Source organism: Odocoileus virginianus, chromosome 5, assembly GCF_023699985.2.
Source record: "Odocoileus virginianus isolate 20LAN1187 ecotype Illinois chromosome 5, Ovbor_1.2, whole genome shotgun sequence".
NCBI classification, from domain to species: Eukaryota; Metazoa; Chordata; class Mammalia; order Artiodactyla; family Cervidae; genus Odocoileus; species Odocoileus virginianus.
This window is the reverse complement of record NC_069678.1, coordinates 49,119,888-49,134,687: the sequence shown is the minus strand read 5'-3', so window position 1 is coordinate 49,134,687 and position 14,800 is coordinate 49,119,888. Positions and strand designations below refer to the sequence as shown.

The window sequence follows — 14,800 nt, the reverse complement described above, 5'->3', positions numbered from 1 at the left end:
CATTTTAGCAGATCCAAAAAACTTTTGTCAGTATTATGAATTAGTTTAGGTAAGTGAAGGGCTTTCCTGGTGGCTCATCAGTAAAGAATCTACCTGCAATGCAGGAAAAACTCAGGTTCCATCCTTGGGTTGGGAAGATCCCCTGGAGGAGGAAATGGCAACTCATTCCAGTATTCTTGTCTGGGAAATCCCATGGACAGAGGATCTTGGCAGGCTACAGTCCATGGGGTCACAAAGCGTCATGTACACCTGAGTGACTGAGCACACACAAGTGAAGCTAATAAATCTAAGATTTAAATTTTAGAGTTTAAAAAAACGTGTAGTATGATTCTAACACTGGATTGTGGTAATAGTTGCAAGACTCTATGTATTTACTAAAATTCATTGAATTGTACACTTAAAATGGGAAAGTTTTATGGTTTGTAAATTACACTTCAATACAGTGTGATTTAAAATACAGTATGATTCTGTTAGCTAATTTTAAGTGATTTTTGTGTGTGTGTGTGAATTTGAAACAGTACAAAATAGCACTTTATACTACAAATTTTAAGTAGTACAAATGTCAAGCAATTTGTGAATCTCTTAGTTTCAAAGCTGATGGACCTAGTGAATTACAAACCATGTTTACTCTAGGTGGTACCACTTCAGGTGGTTAACAGGAGTAGAGTATCATAAGTAAATATCTAGAGAACCATACTGTTGTTTACGTGCATGGGAACGTCTACAAACGGTTTTGATGATTATTGTGCTGTTGTTTTTACTTTTATTCTTAAGTTTTTATATTCTGTAATATTGTCATTCCAAGTGGTCATTAAATGTGGTAAAGAACTCAAATAACTGCTGACAGTCTTGCTGTTAATTTAGTACAGAGCGTCCTGGAAATATTGGAACTAATGCTAAGAGAATAAAAAAGCAGAGTTGAACCAGGAGCCCTTTTATTTAAAAAAATGAAAAACCTCTGGCAACTTGGCTTTAAAATCTCAAGCAGTCTAGGGCACCCCTAAGCCAAGCTATCATCTGTGTTAAAATAGAAAATTATTTTTGATGTTTGGGAAGGAAGTGATAGTGATACAAAAAACTTTACTTTGTGTAAAAAAAATACTTTGTGTTTTTAAAGCATTCTTAACAACTTAACATTCTTTAGTATATGTGCTGCTCACTTTGGCAGCACATACACTAAAATTAGAACAATTCAGAGAAGATTAGCGTGGCCTCTGTGCAAGGATGGCACACAAATTTGTGAAGCGTTCTGTATTTTTAATAGTCAAATTAATGAAAAGAAAACAGCAGTAGCTAATAAACTATTAAAAACTATGTGCTTAGTCGCTCAGTTGTGTCTGACTCTGTGGCCTCATGACCTGTAGCCCACCAGCCTCCTGTGTCCATGGAACTTTCCACGCAAGAATATGGAATGGGTTGTCATTTTCTACTCTAGGGGACCTTCCCAACCCAGGGATCGAACCCACGTCTCTTGGGTCTCCTGCGCTGGTAGGCGGATTCTTTACCACTGCACCACCTGGAAAGCAATAAAAGCTTTAAAAGCCTCCCCCCCCAAAAAAAAATACACCCCAAAACAAGCTACATTTCCCAGACTTCCTTGTCCTTAGCAATCTGAGTTTGGGTTTCACAAATGAGATAGATTCTCATCAGATTTGGAAAGCAAGAAGGGGCAGTGACCATCTTGCTACAAATTCTGTTTCTGATGATTGAGAATATTGTGGCTTTCCTGATAAGTATGCTATTTTATAGTAGAAAAAATTGGAGGGAGTAAACCTTCACAGATTTAAAAAAATAGACATTATAGTCATTTATTATGCTTTGAAACTGTACTTGGGAAAAGACATACAACACAATGGTTTTAATGTAAATTAGCATCTGTTTACATTTATTCTTATAGGAACATAGCTTTGAGTTAGCCAGTGTTTGAATTATGTTTTAAGGCATGAATTCCTTGTATAAAATGTAACTACCTGCTATTCTCTAATTCATCTTTTGTTGTATTCTGTACTGATATTTCCTTAACTGTTATGAATTAGTGAATCATTATTGGATATAGTTCTGTATTTGCTCTTACACATCAACAGTTTACTCCGGGCCTAAGCAGTCATTGTTGGTTCTGTTCTGATTATTAAATAAAATGAAGATTTTAGTTCTCTAATTTAAAAAAAATTGTATTCCTTCTTCACTTAGGAGAGACTGTTTAACGTTAAATGAAAGGTGTTGAAATCACTAGAGGGCAGCACATTATATCTGCTAGTGGCACACCTATGACTCATAAATGCCATTCTGGGTTGTTCATAGCACTGGGAGTTAAATTTAGGTCACCACTCTCTTTCTGGCGTGTTTCGTATACACCTGCTACTGTAACTCATAGTGAGACAGAGCCAGGAGGTTATGCAGAGACTTGAAATAACATTAGTGTACGTTTCCATTGGAGTGTGAGTTCTTCTAGCTAATAGCACGTAGTTAACATTTATTTGCAATTTCTCTTTTTCAGATAATTGTTAAATTATAATTGTTAAACTATAATTTTGTTATTGTAATTTTTGAAGTCTCACCCAAAAATCTCCAGTATGTTTTCAGTTGTAGACAGTATAGCTTAGAAGTTCAGGACATGGGCTTTGGAGTTAAACAAACATGGATTCAAATCCCGGCTCTACCACTCTTCACTAGCTGTGAAACCTAAGCAGGCCTTGACCTTTCTTAGATTCATCTCCTTCATCTGTAAGCTGGAGGACTACATTAGGATCAGCTTCATAGAACTGTGACAATTAAGTGGATAACATGCATATTGTATTTTAGCACTAGTATGTGGTAAACATTTGTTGTGCTTTCATATACATTCTCACATTTTTCTGAGGCCTGTTCTAAGATTGTTTAAAAAATGCGTGGTTTATCCCCTTAGAGTCCACCTAATGGATCTCCCACTCACATCAGTCTGTTTTCTCAAGTAGCAAACTGAATTGTGTCCTTGTCATTTCTTTGACATTCTTTTAGTTTGAAGCATGTAAAATTTCCATTATTTGATCCTATTTGCCCTGTGAAACAAGCAATAAGATTAAATGTCATTGACTTATCACCCCTGTATGTATTTCTTGTTCAATTTATACATTTGACTCTTTCTTACCTTGTTAGAAGATCAGTCTTAATAGAAGATTAATATTAAAATACGAATTTTGTGTCCTGGCTGTTCCTGTAATTATTGCACTTTTGAGGTTCAGTCATGTTGGTGTAGCAGAAACAAACTCATTTCTAATACTTGGGACTTTACATGTGGTGTCTTTTCAAGATATATGTTCCTTCTGTTACTGCTGGAAATTTTGTTTCTTTGTAATTAGTTCTCTGCATAAATCTTTCTTGAATAGGCTTTTATTTTAAAAAATTCATGGTTACTGGTAGGTGATATCACATGTTCATAACTTGTTTTACATGATATTATTCAGTTATATTCCAGGAAGGATTTATTTATTTTTGGAAATTAATTTGACTTTTTCTCATAATAATAACATAAATTTCATTTCCTAAAACAAAGTATTTAGGCCATGTTCAAAGTTATTTATTTGGGAAGGTGAAAAAAGATGCCCCTTATAAATCTTTTTCTTGGTGTTAGAAAATTGCCATCTGAAGGACAAATACTTTGTTGAAGAATTTATTCTAGATATAGCTAAGATTACTGATTTTCCTTGATTCTTGCTCTTGCCATATGCAAAGGAGGAAAGCAAGAAGTGGTAATGAATATACTCCTTGCCAGCACATCCAGTTATCTAGTAAGTTCTGTCAATTCTACCTCCATAATATAGCTGTCATTTGTTCTGCTTTCTCTGCACCCTCATTATATTTCGCTTGGATTTAAGAATCCTCCAGTAGGGTTCCTGCCTCCCATCTCTCCCCCCTGGGAAATCTGTACCTTGTTTCTGGAGTTATCTTCTTGATGCAAAACTCATCTTGTCACTCCTAGGTTCTTAGATCACTTTTCTGATTCTATTTGTTTTACTGTTTCCCATATATTCCAGCCAGACTATATATTCCAAAACTGAAATTCTTCTCTAAGATTGTAGTTTTATAATCAACTCCAGATTTTTAGTAAATTTTCCATCTATTTCTTTTTCTTTTTTTGCTGTTACTCTTCCTTGGCATAATTCAACATGCTCTGAATCATTTTTTTCTGCCTATTGTGGAATTGGTTAGAAGCTGATTTTTTTTAATGTATATTATTACTCCATTTTTTGTTTTAAGCATTTGGATAACTAGTGACCTCAATACCATTCATTGAATGATGTGTTCTGTTCTTACTGATTTAAAATACACCCTCTCATATGTAAAGTTGTCTTATATGTGTGTCTTCTCTGGACTCTCCTGTTTTGTTCTGTTTGTCTGTTTCTGCATTGGTTTCTAGTATCTTAATTACTATAGCTTTATATATAAAGTTTTATAATGAGTCTGGACACCTGGTTGGGTGAGTCAATTCACTGTGCTTTTTTAGAACTGCTTTGGCTATTCTTAAGCCCTTTGCCTTTCCCTGTGAAGTTTAGGACACCTTGTCAAGCTTCATGAAAACGCCTCTTGGAATTTTGGTTATGTTAGGTCAACTTCATAAGCTGACCTAATAATATGAAAAATTTATATCTTCATAATATTAATGTTTCCATCTACAAACATAATATGGCTCTTTATTTACTTAAATCTTGTATGTCCTTCATAATTTTTTATGGTTTCTCCATACAGGTCTTATATATCTTTATTCCTAGGTCTCTTCTAATTTTGTTGTCATTGTACATGGTACATTTTCTGAATTTATTTTCTAATTTGTTGTTACTGGTATCCAAAATATTGTTGATATTTACATTTGAGTATTATCAGCAACCCTTAGTAACTCATATTAGTCCCACCACCAGTAATTTGTCATAGGTTCTTTTGGAATTTTTATCTAGACCACATATCTGCAAATGATAGCCTGTTTATTTTCTTTCTTTTCAACCCTTGTGCTTTTTTCCAACCTTTGTGTGTTCCTTTCTTTCTTTCTTCCAGTGCTCCCCCTCCCCCCGCCCCCGCTCCGGCCCCCCACCTTACTGCTCTGGACAGATTCTTAGGGTCTTTTTGCCTCTGAAGAGCTGTTTACAAAGAAGGACTGTGAGTTAGCTGGCCCATTGCACCGAATCAAAGACTGTGCCTCTATTGCTGTAGCCTCCCAGTTAGGTACAAGAGCATTTACGTAGGGACTTGTGAAGACTGCTAAGGTGAATTACAGCTTAAAAGTCAATTTGCAACTATTTATTTGTTTATTGTATGCTTTATTTGTGATGACATGCAGATGAAATAAGGACTAAAGTGCCTGTTTTCGGGTTATTTGTGGTCTGATTGGCAAAGTAAGACTTACTTTTAGGAAGCAGTTAGAAAGCAATATCATATAGACTAGTATAAAACTCAGTGAGCTATTTTGTAAAACACAGAGCTTTAAGCTCCCTCTATAAAGCAGAAGATCCTTCTTTTATCTTTCCCACCTCCATTCTTTCCCATCCTTCCCAACTGAAGTGCCCTCAGCCTGCTTAAGAGCCTAAGATAAGAACTTAAAAGTAAACAGATCTGGTTTGGGGCATGTGGTTATCTTTGGTTATCTGCTGCTGTTTTTACTGAATATCTCTGAAATTTATTTGGAGACTCATATATCATGAGTATCAGATATCTACAGTACTGTCTTCTGCATGATGGTACTTTTTTCCTTTCAGTTCAGTTCAGTCTCTCAGTCGTGTCTGACTCTTTGTAACCCCATGGACTGCAGCAGGTCAGGCCTCCCTGCCCATCACCAACTCCCAGAGTTTACTCAAACTCATGTCCATTGAGTCGGTGATGCCATCCAACCATCTCATTCTCTGTCGTTCCCTTCTCCTCTCACCTTCAGTCTTTCCCAGCATCAGAGTCTTTTCCAATGAGTCAGTTCTTCGAATTAGGTAGCCAGAGTGTTGGAGTTTCAGCTTCAGCATCAGTCCTTCCAGTAATTTTTATGTAAGTTTTATGATATGGTTGTAGGGACTTGCCTGGCAGTCCAGTCACTGGTTAGGACCTTGCACTTCCACAGCAGCGTACCCGGGTTCCATCTCCGGTTGGGAAGCAAGATGCACTGTGTGGCCAAAAAAAAAAAAGTGGCTGAAAATGGGTAGTAGATTCACAAATGTTTGTTTCAGTATTTTGATTCAAAATATTATACACACATATGCTATGTATAGTTTTTGTACATATCAAATATTGTATAATAAAAGTATATATGTCTATTGTATTAAGCAGAAATTTATGTTATTTGAATTATTTTGGAAAAAAATTAGACTTTAGTTGATCACAACAACTAATAAGAGATTGGTAGACTATGGGATTAAAACCTGACACCAAGGAATGGTTTATATTTTAAACTTTTAAAATATATCTTATCTTCACATCATGCAGTGATTACATGGTTTGGTAGTTTGTTTCTGTAACAGTGCACTCATGAAGTAAGGTTATTTTTTACTCACTTTGGTTAGACTATTAGGGCAACACCAAAATGCTGAATTTAATATGAGTGTAAAAATAAACCTGATTAATGACAGATGAAGCTTGTTTACAGTTTCTTGGGCACATTATTTAGTTGATATGTTTTATAGCAAACATAATTTAAGGAATCTGTATTTTAGATCTCTTCTAAAATTAATTGAGCTTTATAGTTTGCTTACATTTCTCTCTGTTTTTAATTGAAGTATAGTTGATTTACAATGTTGTGTTAATAACTGCAGTACAGCAAATTCTTCCCAGGTAGTGCTAATGGTAAAGAACCTGCCTGCCAATGCAGGGGACATAATAGAAACGGGTTTGATCCCTGGGATGGGAGGATTCCCTGGAAAAGGAAATGGCAACCCACTCTAATATTCTTGCCTGGGAAATCCTATGGACAGAGGAGACTGGCAGCTCTAGTCCATGGAGTCGCAAAAAGTTGGACACGATTGAAGCAACTAAGCACAGATACAGCAAATTATCTCAATTATGCGCACACACACACACACACACACACACACACACATATGTATACACACACATTCTTTTTCATTATGGTTTATCACAGAATATCAAATATAGTTCCCTGTGCTCTAAGTAGGACCTTATTGTTTATCCATCCCATATATACTAGTTTGCACCTGCTAATCCCAAACTCCCACATCTACCCTCTCCCACCCCCTCCCTCTTGGCACCACCAGTCTATTCTCTGTGTCCATGATTCTATTTCTGCTTCATATACAGGCTCATTTGTGTCATGTTTTAGATTTTGCTTACAAGTGGTATCACATGGTATTTGTCTTTCTGACTTACTTCACTTAATATGATAATCTCTAGTTGCATCCATGTTGCTGTATGTTTACAGATTCTATAAAGAATAGTATGTGTTTGCAATGACTGTGTTAGAAGGCAACTCTGAAGCCATAAGTTTGATAAGCGTTGACTTTTTTGGCTAAAGCAAAGGACTTTGAAATTCTTTCATAGTGATGTGTACGAATAAATTATAAATTTAGCCCTTAGAAATAAACCAGGAATTTTTGTAGCTTAGCAGCATCACTGCATATTTCAGACATGTGTTTAGGCCTCCTTATAATCTATTTTTTAACAGAATGAACTCAGAATCTTAGGGCTGGTATATTTATTTAGCAAACATTTGATTTCCTGGTGTATGTCAAACACGGTTTAAGACACTGGAGGGACTAGGGTGAAGAAGGTCTCACTCTTGCTTTTAGGCAACCCAGAATCTGTCTTTGAAGATAGACATTAAAATTTTTTATTTTAATAAAAAAGTGCTGTAATAATGTGTTTAGAAGGTGCTCTGGAGGTGTCACGCAGAAGTGTGCTTGAAGTATGTCCATCAGGAATAGGAAAAAAGGGTGTTCCCAGTGGAGGGAACAACATGGATCAAGGTGGAGAGTGGGTCCTGTTTAGGGAATTGTAAGCTGTTTGATACATCTTGGGAACACAGTGTAAGAGAGTGGTGGGAAAGGAATCTAGAAAGGTGGGCAGAAGATAAATCTTGCAGGTCTTTGTTTTATACGTTTAGGCCAAAGGGAGCCACTGAGAATGATAAGAAGTCATTTAATCAAATTTACCTGTTTGCAGGAGATTGTGGGAGCATTTACTGATACAGTTTTTTTTTTTTTATTGGTACAATTGAAGCATTTTATCCATCTTTCTTTCTGCTTACTTATGCATAGGACTTCATTGAGACAGGGGAAATTAGGGATTTTTCCAGCCTAGTACTGACTGTTGGAGAAGGAGATGGCAACCCACTCCAGTATTCTTGCCTAGAGAATCCCGTGGACAGAGGAGCCTGGTGGGCTGCTGCCCATAGGGTCGCACAGAGTTGGACACGACTGAAGCGACTTAGCATGCATACATGCATTGGAGAAGGAAATGGCAACCCGCTCCAGTATTCTTGCCTGGAGAATCCCAGGGAGAGAGGAGCCTGGTGGGCGGCCGTCTATGGGGTCGCACAGTCGGACACGACTGAAGCGACTTAGCAGCAGCAGCAGCAGCAGTACTGACTACAAATTCTCTGGCAGAGAACAGGGAAAGCTGTAAAGTGGGACCTCCTGACCACTAGAGAAGTGTTCTTCTTCTTTCTGGTAAGCAGCCAGGTAGAACATTTAGTGAGATTGAAAGAGCTGGCAGCAAGAGGAAACAACCTCTACCTATTGTCTTATGTCAAACGTCAGACAGCCCAGAGTTGACGCTTTAAGACCTTGTCCCCTTCCTTCCATGCAGAATCACTGTGGTCAGAGGATAAACTCCCTGAGGGTTTATTTTTAGGAGGTGACATGAATTACAGGCTTAACTTGTATGCTCAGACTTCTAAATATATATACTGCAAGTTTCAGAACACACGAGAAATTTGCCCTGTAACTTCCTGTCATGCATTAAGGCTCATAATCTTAATTTCAAAATGTTTAATAATACTACAAAATGAAGTCTAACTGGTGTTATATATGCAAGTCAAAATAGGTTCAGAGATGAAAGCAGTATAATGAAAATTGCTGGGGTGCCACATACAAGGGAAATTCCTGTTTCTTGCCTTTGCTTTTTATGTATTCAAGTTATATCTTACCCACTTGGATTTCTAAGTGCAGGACCTACACTAAGCCATCCAAGGCCTTTGTTTGATGTCGATAAAGGCCTATGTAGCCCCTTGGGAGTGGGCTTCTCTCATGGCTCAAAGAATCTGCCAATGCAGGAGATGTGGGTTCTATCCCTGAGTCGGGAAGATCCCTGGAGAAGGGAATGGCAACCTGCTCCAGTATTCCTGCCTGGGAAAGCCTATGGACAGAGGAGCCTGATAGGCTACAGTCCATGGGACTGCAAAAGGGTCAGACACGACTTAGCAACTATACAACAACAGCCCTTTGGGAAGGGCACCTTTGTGATAAGAAAAAGGTTCATCTTCGAGGATGATACAGGTCCAAGATGTGGGCTGGAGTTCTGCCTGCCTTTGTCCCATTGACCAGGGACCTTTTGTGTGGAGTACAGGTTGACTAGCGGTGCTAGTGGCCCCAGTAAAGTCTCTGTAACATCAGACCTAGCCTTTATTACTTTTTGCCCTTTAGGTTATCCAGTTACTTCTCTCCTTCTCCTAAAAAAAGATATAAAATGCTGTTATTCCTTTTTCTTTTCTTCTGTTACTTGTTTCGCATCAGCAGCTGGATTTCCCAGTTAGGAAATCACAGTTGTTTCGTTGACCAATCATGGCATCTAAGAAGTTTTGATAAATAGGGAAAGCCAGAGACAACTGTTGTGGAAATATTGTTTTGAGTAGTGCCATAGTAGGGGGCTGCTTTGTGCACGTGTTGTTTCATATAGGCAAAATTGTGTACGTGATAATAAAGTAAGAATTGATTTGATTAGATAGCCTTTCTTTTGTTTTAGGAGGTTTCATTGTTACCCTTTTCAGTGTTAAGGCTCATCGAGGGAAAAATCAAGAAAATATCATCTGTTAGCTCACTTAATTGTTCCACTTTCTAAAATTAAGTGTTTTTTTCCTTCCAGTTTTATTGAACTATAATTGACATATAGCACTGTGTAAGTTTAAGGCATACAAAATAATGATTTGACATACATACATCATAAAATGATTACCACAGTAAATTTAGCAAAAATCCATCATCTCATATTGGTACAAAATTAAAGAAACAGAAAAAAAAGTTTTTTCATTGTGATGTGAACTCTTAGGATTTACACTCTTAATAACATTCATATATAACATACAGTAGTGATAATTATATTTATCATATTGTATATTACATAACTCTAAATTTGTATCTTTGACTACCTTCATCCAATCCCCCCCATTTTTTTTTTGGTTTTATATTCCACTTTGTTTTTAGTATTAAAGTAAATGAGGATAAAAAATTATCCTCAGTATGGATGGAACCAGATAGTCATACAGGGTAAACAACAGCAGTAATTTTCTAGATTTCTTAATTATTTTAACAGATTATAGAAGATTCTGGAAAATAGCTTGTCTTGTCAGCAGCGGACCTTTTCCATTTTTAACAAAACCATAGGAAAGACAAGGTTCCAAATCATCTTTTAACTGCTGAAAATCATCTGGAGAATAGCTGCTGACGTAGAAGTCAGATGACACTGAGACATTTGGCAGACATCCTCTTCTTGCTGGTGTCACAAAATCCACAGTGGACAGCCTGGATTTGGAAGAAGAGTGGCATCTTTGGAATCTCCACTAGGATCTGTGGAAGTTAAAATAAACCCGATGCCTTCTAAGTGACAGAAAATGAACCATGTCTGGGGATGGCAAAAGTGAGACACGTTAAAAACCCACTTGGATTGGTTTAAAGAAAATAGATCCAGGCCTAAGGTTCCAAGTTCCAGAGCCGAAGTGTCTTCTGATATTTTCTTTTTATAACTTTCAAGCAAATTCTGCCTTGGAAAAAACTTAAGTAATATGTGAATTATGAGATTGTGAAAGGAGGAGGAAGGCTTGAATCCAGTCAGATTTTTGGCCTAAGCTATATATGACTATTTAGTTAAAAGTAAACATTATTCTTTCAGTGTTCTTCCAGAGAAGAACATTTTATGTCTGTGTGTGGATATTTTAAAAGTTCTGGGTGATTGAGACATGTAAAAAAAATGTTCTTAAAAATGTTGAATTACTATTTAAGAAGGTTAAAAAAAAAAAAGCTGCTCCTCTAAGAGCTGACGAGGTAAGCCATGGTACATTTTTTTGTGTTTAGTCATCCAGTTATGTGGAAAGCTTTCTATAGGTATTTCTGAGGTTAGTGATGAATTCTTAAGGGGCTTAAGCTGCACATTTTAGTTTATAGTATCCTAAGTTTAATTAGTTTAGTGTATGGAAACATAAGAATTTTAACAGTGCTCTCAAAATAAAGTCACATAATGGGAAAAATGACCCAGGTGAAATATAGGAGAGGCTCAGCAATTAGCACTAGCTCAGCCATGTCCGACTCTTTGTGACTCCATGGACTCCAGCCGCCAGGCTCCTCTGTCCATGGGACTCTCCAGGCGAGAATACTGGAGTGGGTTGCCATGCCCTCCTCCAGGGGATCTTTCCAATCCAAGGATCAAACCCAGGTCTCCTGTGTTGCAAGCAGATTCTTTACCTTCTGAGCCACCAGGGAAGCCGTCATAACCTGGAATCTGGTGTCAAATGACCTGAGTTTGAATCCTACCATAAATGGTGTGACTATGGGCCAAGTTACTTGACCTTCCTGTCCCTTAATTTTTTGATATATAAAAAGAAAAAAAGTACCTACCTAAAAAGGGTAGGATTATTGTGAGAATTATTAGATAATATATGTGAAACATGTAACTTGGTTTCTGGCGTTGAGTATGTGTAAAATAAGTGTTTATTAATCACAATCTTACTGTTACAATTAGGTTACACACCTCATAATTTGTCTTCTTCCTGAGAATAGTTGATTATCTCCACATAAAAATTCTCACTTAAAATTTGAAAACAATCATTAAATAGCAAAGAAAAATCAGTGAGCTTGGAGAAGAAAGCTGGTGAGTGGTACACATGCATGGCCTTAGACTCTACTATTGCTATTGGTGTTTCCTTAGAGGGTGCAGGTAAATTATTTTCAGTTTGCTCTTGTACTTAACCAGACTTACCAGATTTTTTGACATTTTGAATTTAGCATCATTTAGATACTTATTCTATCAGGGAATAAAATTCATATCTAATAATGATTTACAGCATCCTTGTGAACATTGAAATATGAAATGTATTTTATTGTTTTTTTCAGCCCTTGGGGGCCAAGATCCATAGATAACATCATTTTTCTTTCCTTTTATTTAAACCCTTAGAAGAACTGTGCACAAAACAAAATATCACAGTGATTTATCATATCCTCCTGTGTACCTGTTAGTAGATAGAAAAATAAAGCATTGCCAGCTCCCTAAAAGATACTTTTGTACCGCCTCCCAATCAATACCCCTACTACCAACCCCCCAAATTAGCCCCCTGTCCTGATGGTCATACTAATTACTTTCTGGCTTTTCTTTATAGTTTTTCCAACCAAGTATGTAGTCCTGATCACTGTTGTTTAGTTTTGCCTGTTTTTTTAAAATTTTATTTGAATGAAATCATTCATAACATTTTTTACTCAGCATGTTGTAAGATTCACTTGTGTTCCTGCATGTAGCAGCAGTTCATTCAGTTCTGTTGTTGTATAGTATTTAATTGTATAAATACACCACAGTTTGTGTATTCTATGGTAGATGGATAGTTGTTTTCCTTCCAATCTGGGGTTACTTAGTCAGCGCTGTTATGAACATTTCTATGCATTTAAGCATGTATTTCTGTAAAACACACCCAAGGAGAGAATTGAAAAGTCATAAGAATGCAATCTTGAACTTTCATAGATAAAGACCAAGCTTTCCACAGTTGTTTTACCAATTGTTTCTACCAGTGATGTGTGAGTTTCATTGCTGTATACCCTTAACAAAAAAATGGTCATTTTTTCCTCAAATTGATCATTCTGGTAGATGTGTAATGATATAGTTTTAGCACTTTTTTCCTAAGAAGAATTTGGTAAGAAGTTTCTAAAACTATTGACTAGATGAAGCCTTTGGTTTTTAATTTTCCTTGCTTTCCATGTCTTTTAATAATTAAGTTGATGATACTTTTAGAAAAAGTATTTTAAATTTTAAAACTACATGAACGCAGTTAATTTGAGATATTACCCAATATTCTTTCTGTATACTTTTTTCTGGTTTATCTAAAAAACAGATATATTATTTCTCTTCATAATTATTAAGCTACCATTCCAGGAATCATAACAATTACTGAAATGAGAGGTATGGTCTGTGGTTTATGAAGTTGAGTTTAATGAACAAAACTTTCCAATTCCTCTGAGCCATTTTTCTTTGTTAGATTTTTTTAAAAATAAAGTACAACCATGGTAACTCATCTGGATGACATTGAATGGCTAGTTACTGTTGAGTGAAGTAAAACAGACTTTTAACAGCTCCTGGGTAATGTCTGAAAGGTAAAGTGACATAAGATAAATGTCTGTGTTCCACTCCGAAAATAGCGAAAGGCATATGGAACCAAGATTTAACTTAGTTGACTTGTAACTTAATCCTACTTTAAATATGCTTTTGGGTTATTGAAGGTTGTACTATGATTTCTTTTTGCAGAATTAGTATGAACAATGGGAAGTAATTAAGAAGATAAATGTTTGAAAGTTTTGAATGCTGACTTAATTTTGTAAATAATTTTCAAAAAGCATAAATGCTTTGAAAAGAGAATATTGGAAATTTTTCTGGATAACTGAGTGCCCCAAATAATAGTATTACGGCTATTTATAAGTGTAAAACAATTTGTTCTCAAGCTTGAAAAAATTTTAAATTCCTAAAAGGACTTGTGTTTTTGAAAATAGAATAATTTAACCTCAGATTTTTTTTTTTTAACCTCAGATTTTGTTCTGTTAATAGTTATTAGTAGAATTTTGAACTGAGAAGTTAGGTATTTTAAAAGGACTGATGTGAGCCTGATTGGAAAATAATTATAACTTAAATTTGGAGTTTAAATGGTTAAAATGTCAACTATGGTCCCACCAAATGTAAAGTAGAAAAAAATACACTATGTGTATATATACTTAATTGGTAAGAATTGATGAACTTTGTCCCAATTTGCTCTTTTGCTTGGCTTAGAGATTATAATACAGATTTGGTTGCAAATCTTTTGAATTTCAACTAAATTAATGGTTTGGATTTTTTAAAAACTTTACACTTCCTGTAGAGAATCACAAAATGTCTGTTTTCTGGTACTTGGGGGTTGTAAATGGGATTTGGAACATTTATGGTAAAGATAATGAACTTTATTTGGGGGAAAATGATGGAATAAAAATCTGGATGAATGAAAGCCAAAGAGATTTCTGATTTCTTTTCAAAGAAGATAAAGTATCTGACACACTTAGCAGATTGAAAATGAAAATAAAAATCTGTATGTTTTGTTCTTTGCTTTTTTTATTCTTGTGATAGAATTTGAAAAATATCACTTGCTTGCCACAGTGTAGTCAGATCTATAAATAAGTATTGAATTTGTTTGAAAATATAATTTCTTTAAACTTTGCATTTTATATAGTTGATTAGCAGTGTTGTAATAGTTTCAGGCGTACAGCAAAGTGATTGTTAGACATACACATGTGTCTATTGTTTTTCAAATTCTTTTCCCATTTAGGTTGTTACATAATATTGAGCAGAGTTCCCTGTGCTATACAGTAGGTCTTTGTTGGTTATCCATTTTATTTAT

At 35.8% G+C, this 14,800-nt stretch overlaps 1 protein-coding gene and 1 non-coding gene across 5 annotated transcripts in view; both read left to right on the top strand.

The window, feature by feature from the left end:
- MIGA1 (mitoguardin 1) overlaps positions 1-14,800 on the top strand; it is a 76,177-nt gene that overhangs the window by 29,992 nt on the left and 31,385 nt on the right. The window lies entirely within an intron of this gene.
- On the top strand, positions 1,150-1,259 carry LOC139035324 (U6 spliceosomal RNA). Its single transcript, XR_011487994.1, has one exon. It is a non-coding gene; the product is annotated as a U6 spliceosomal RNA (small nuclear RNA).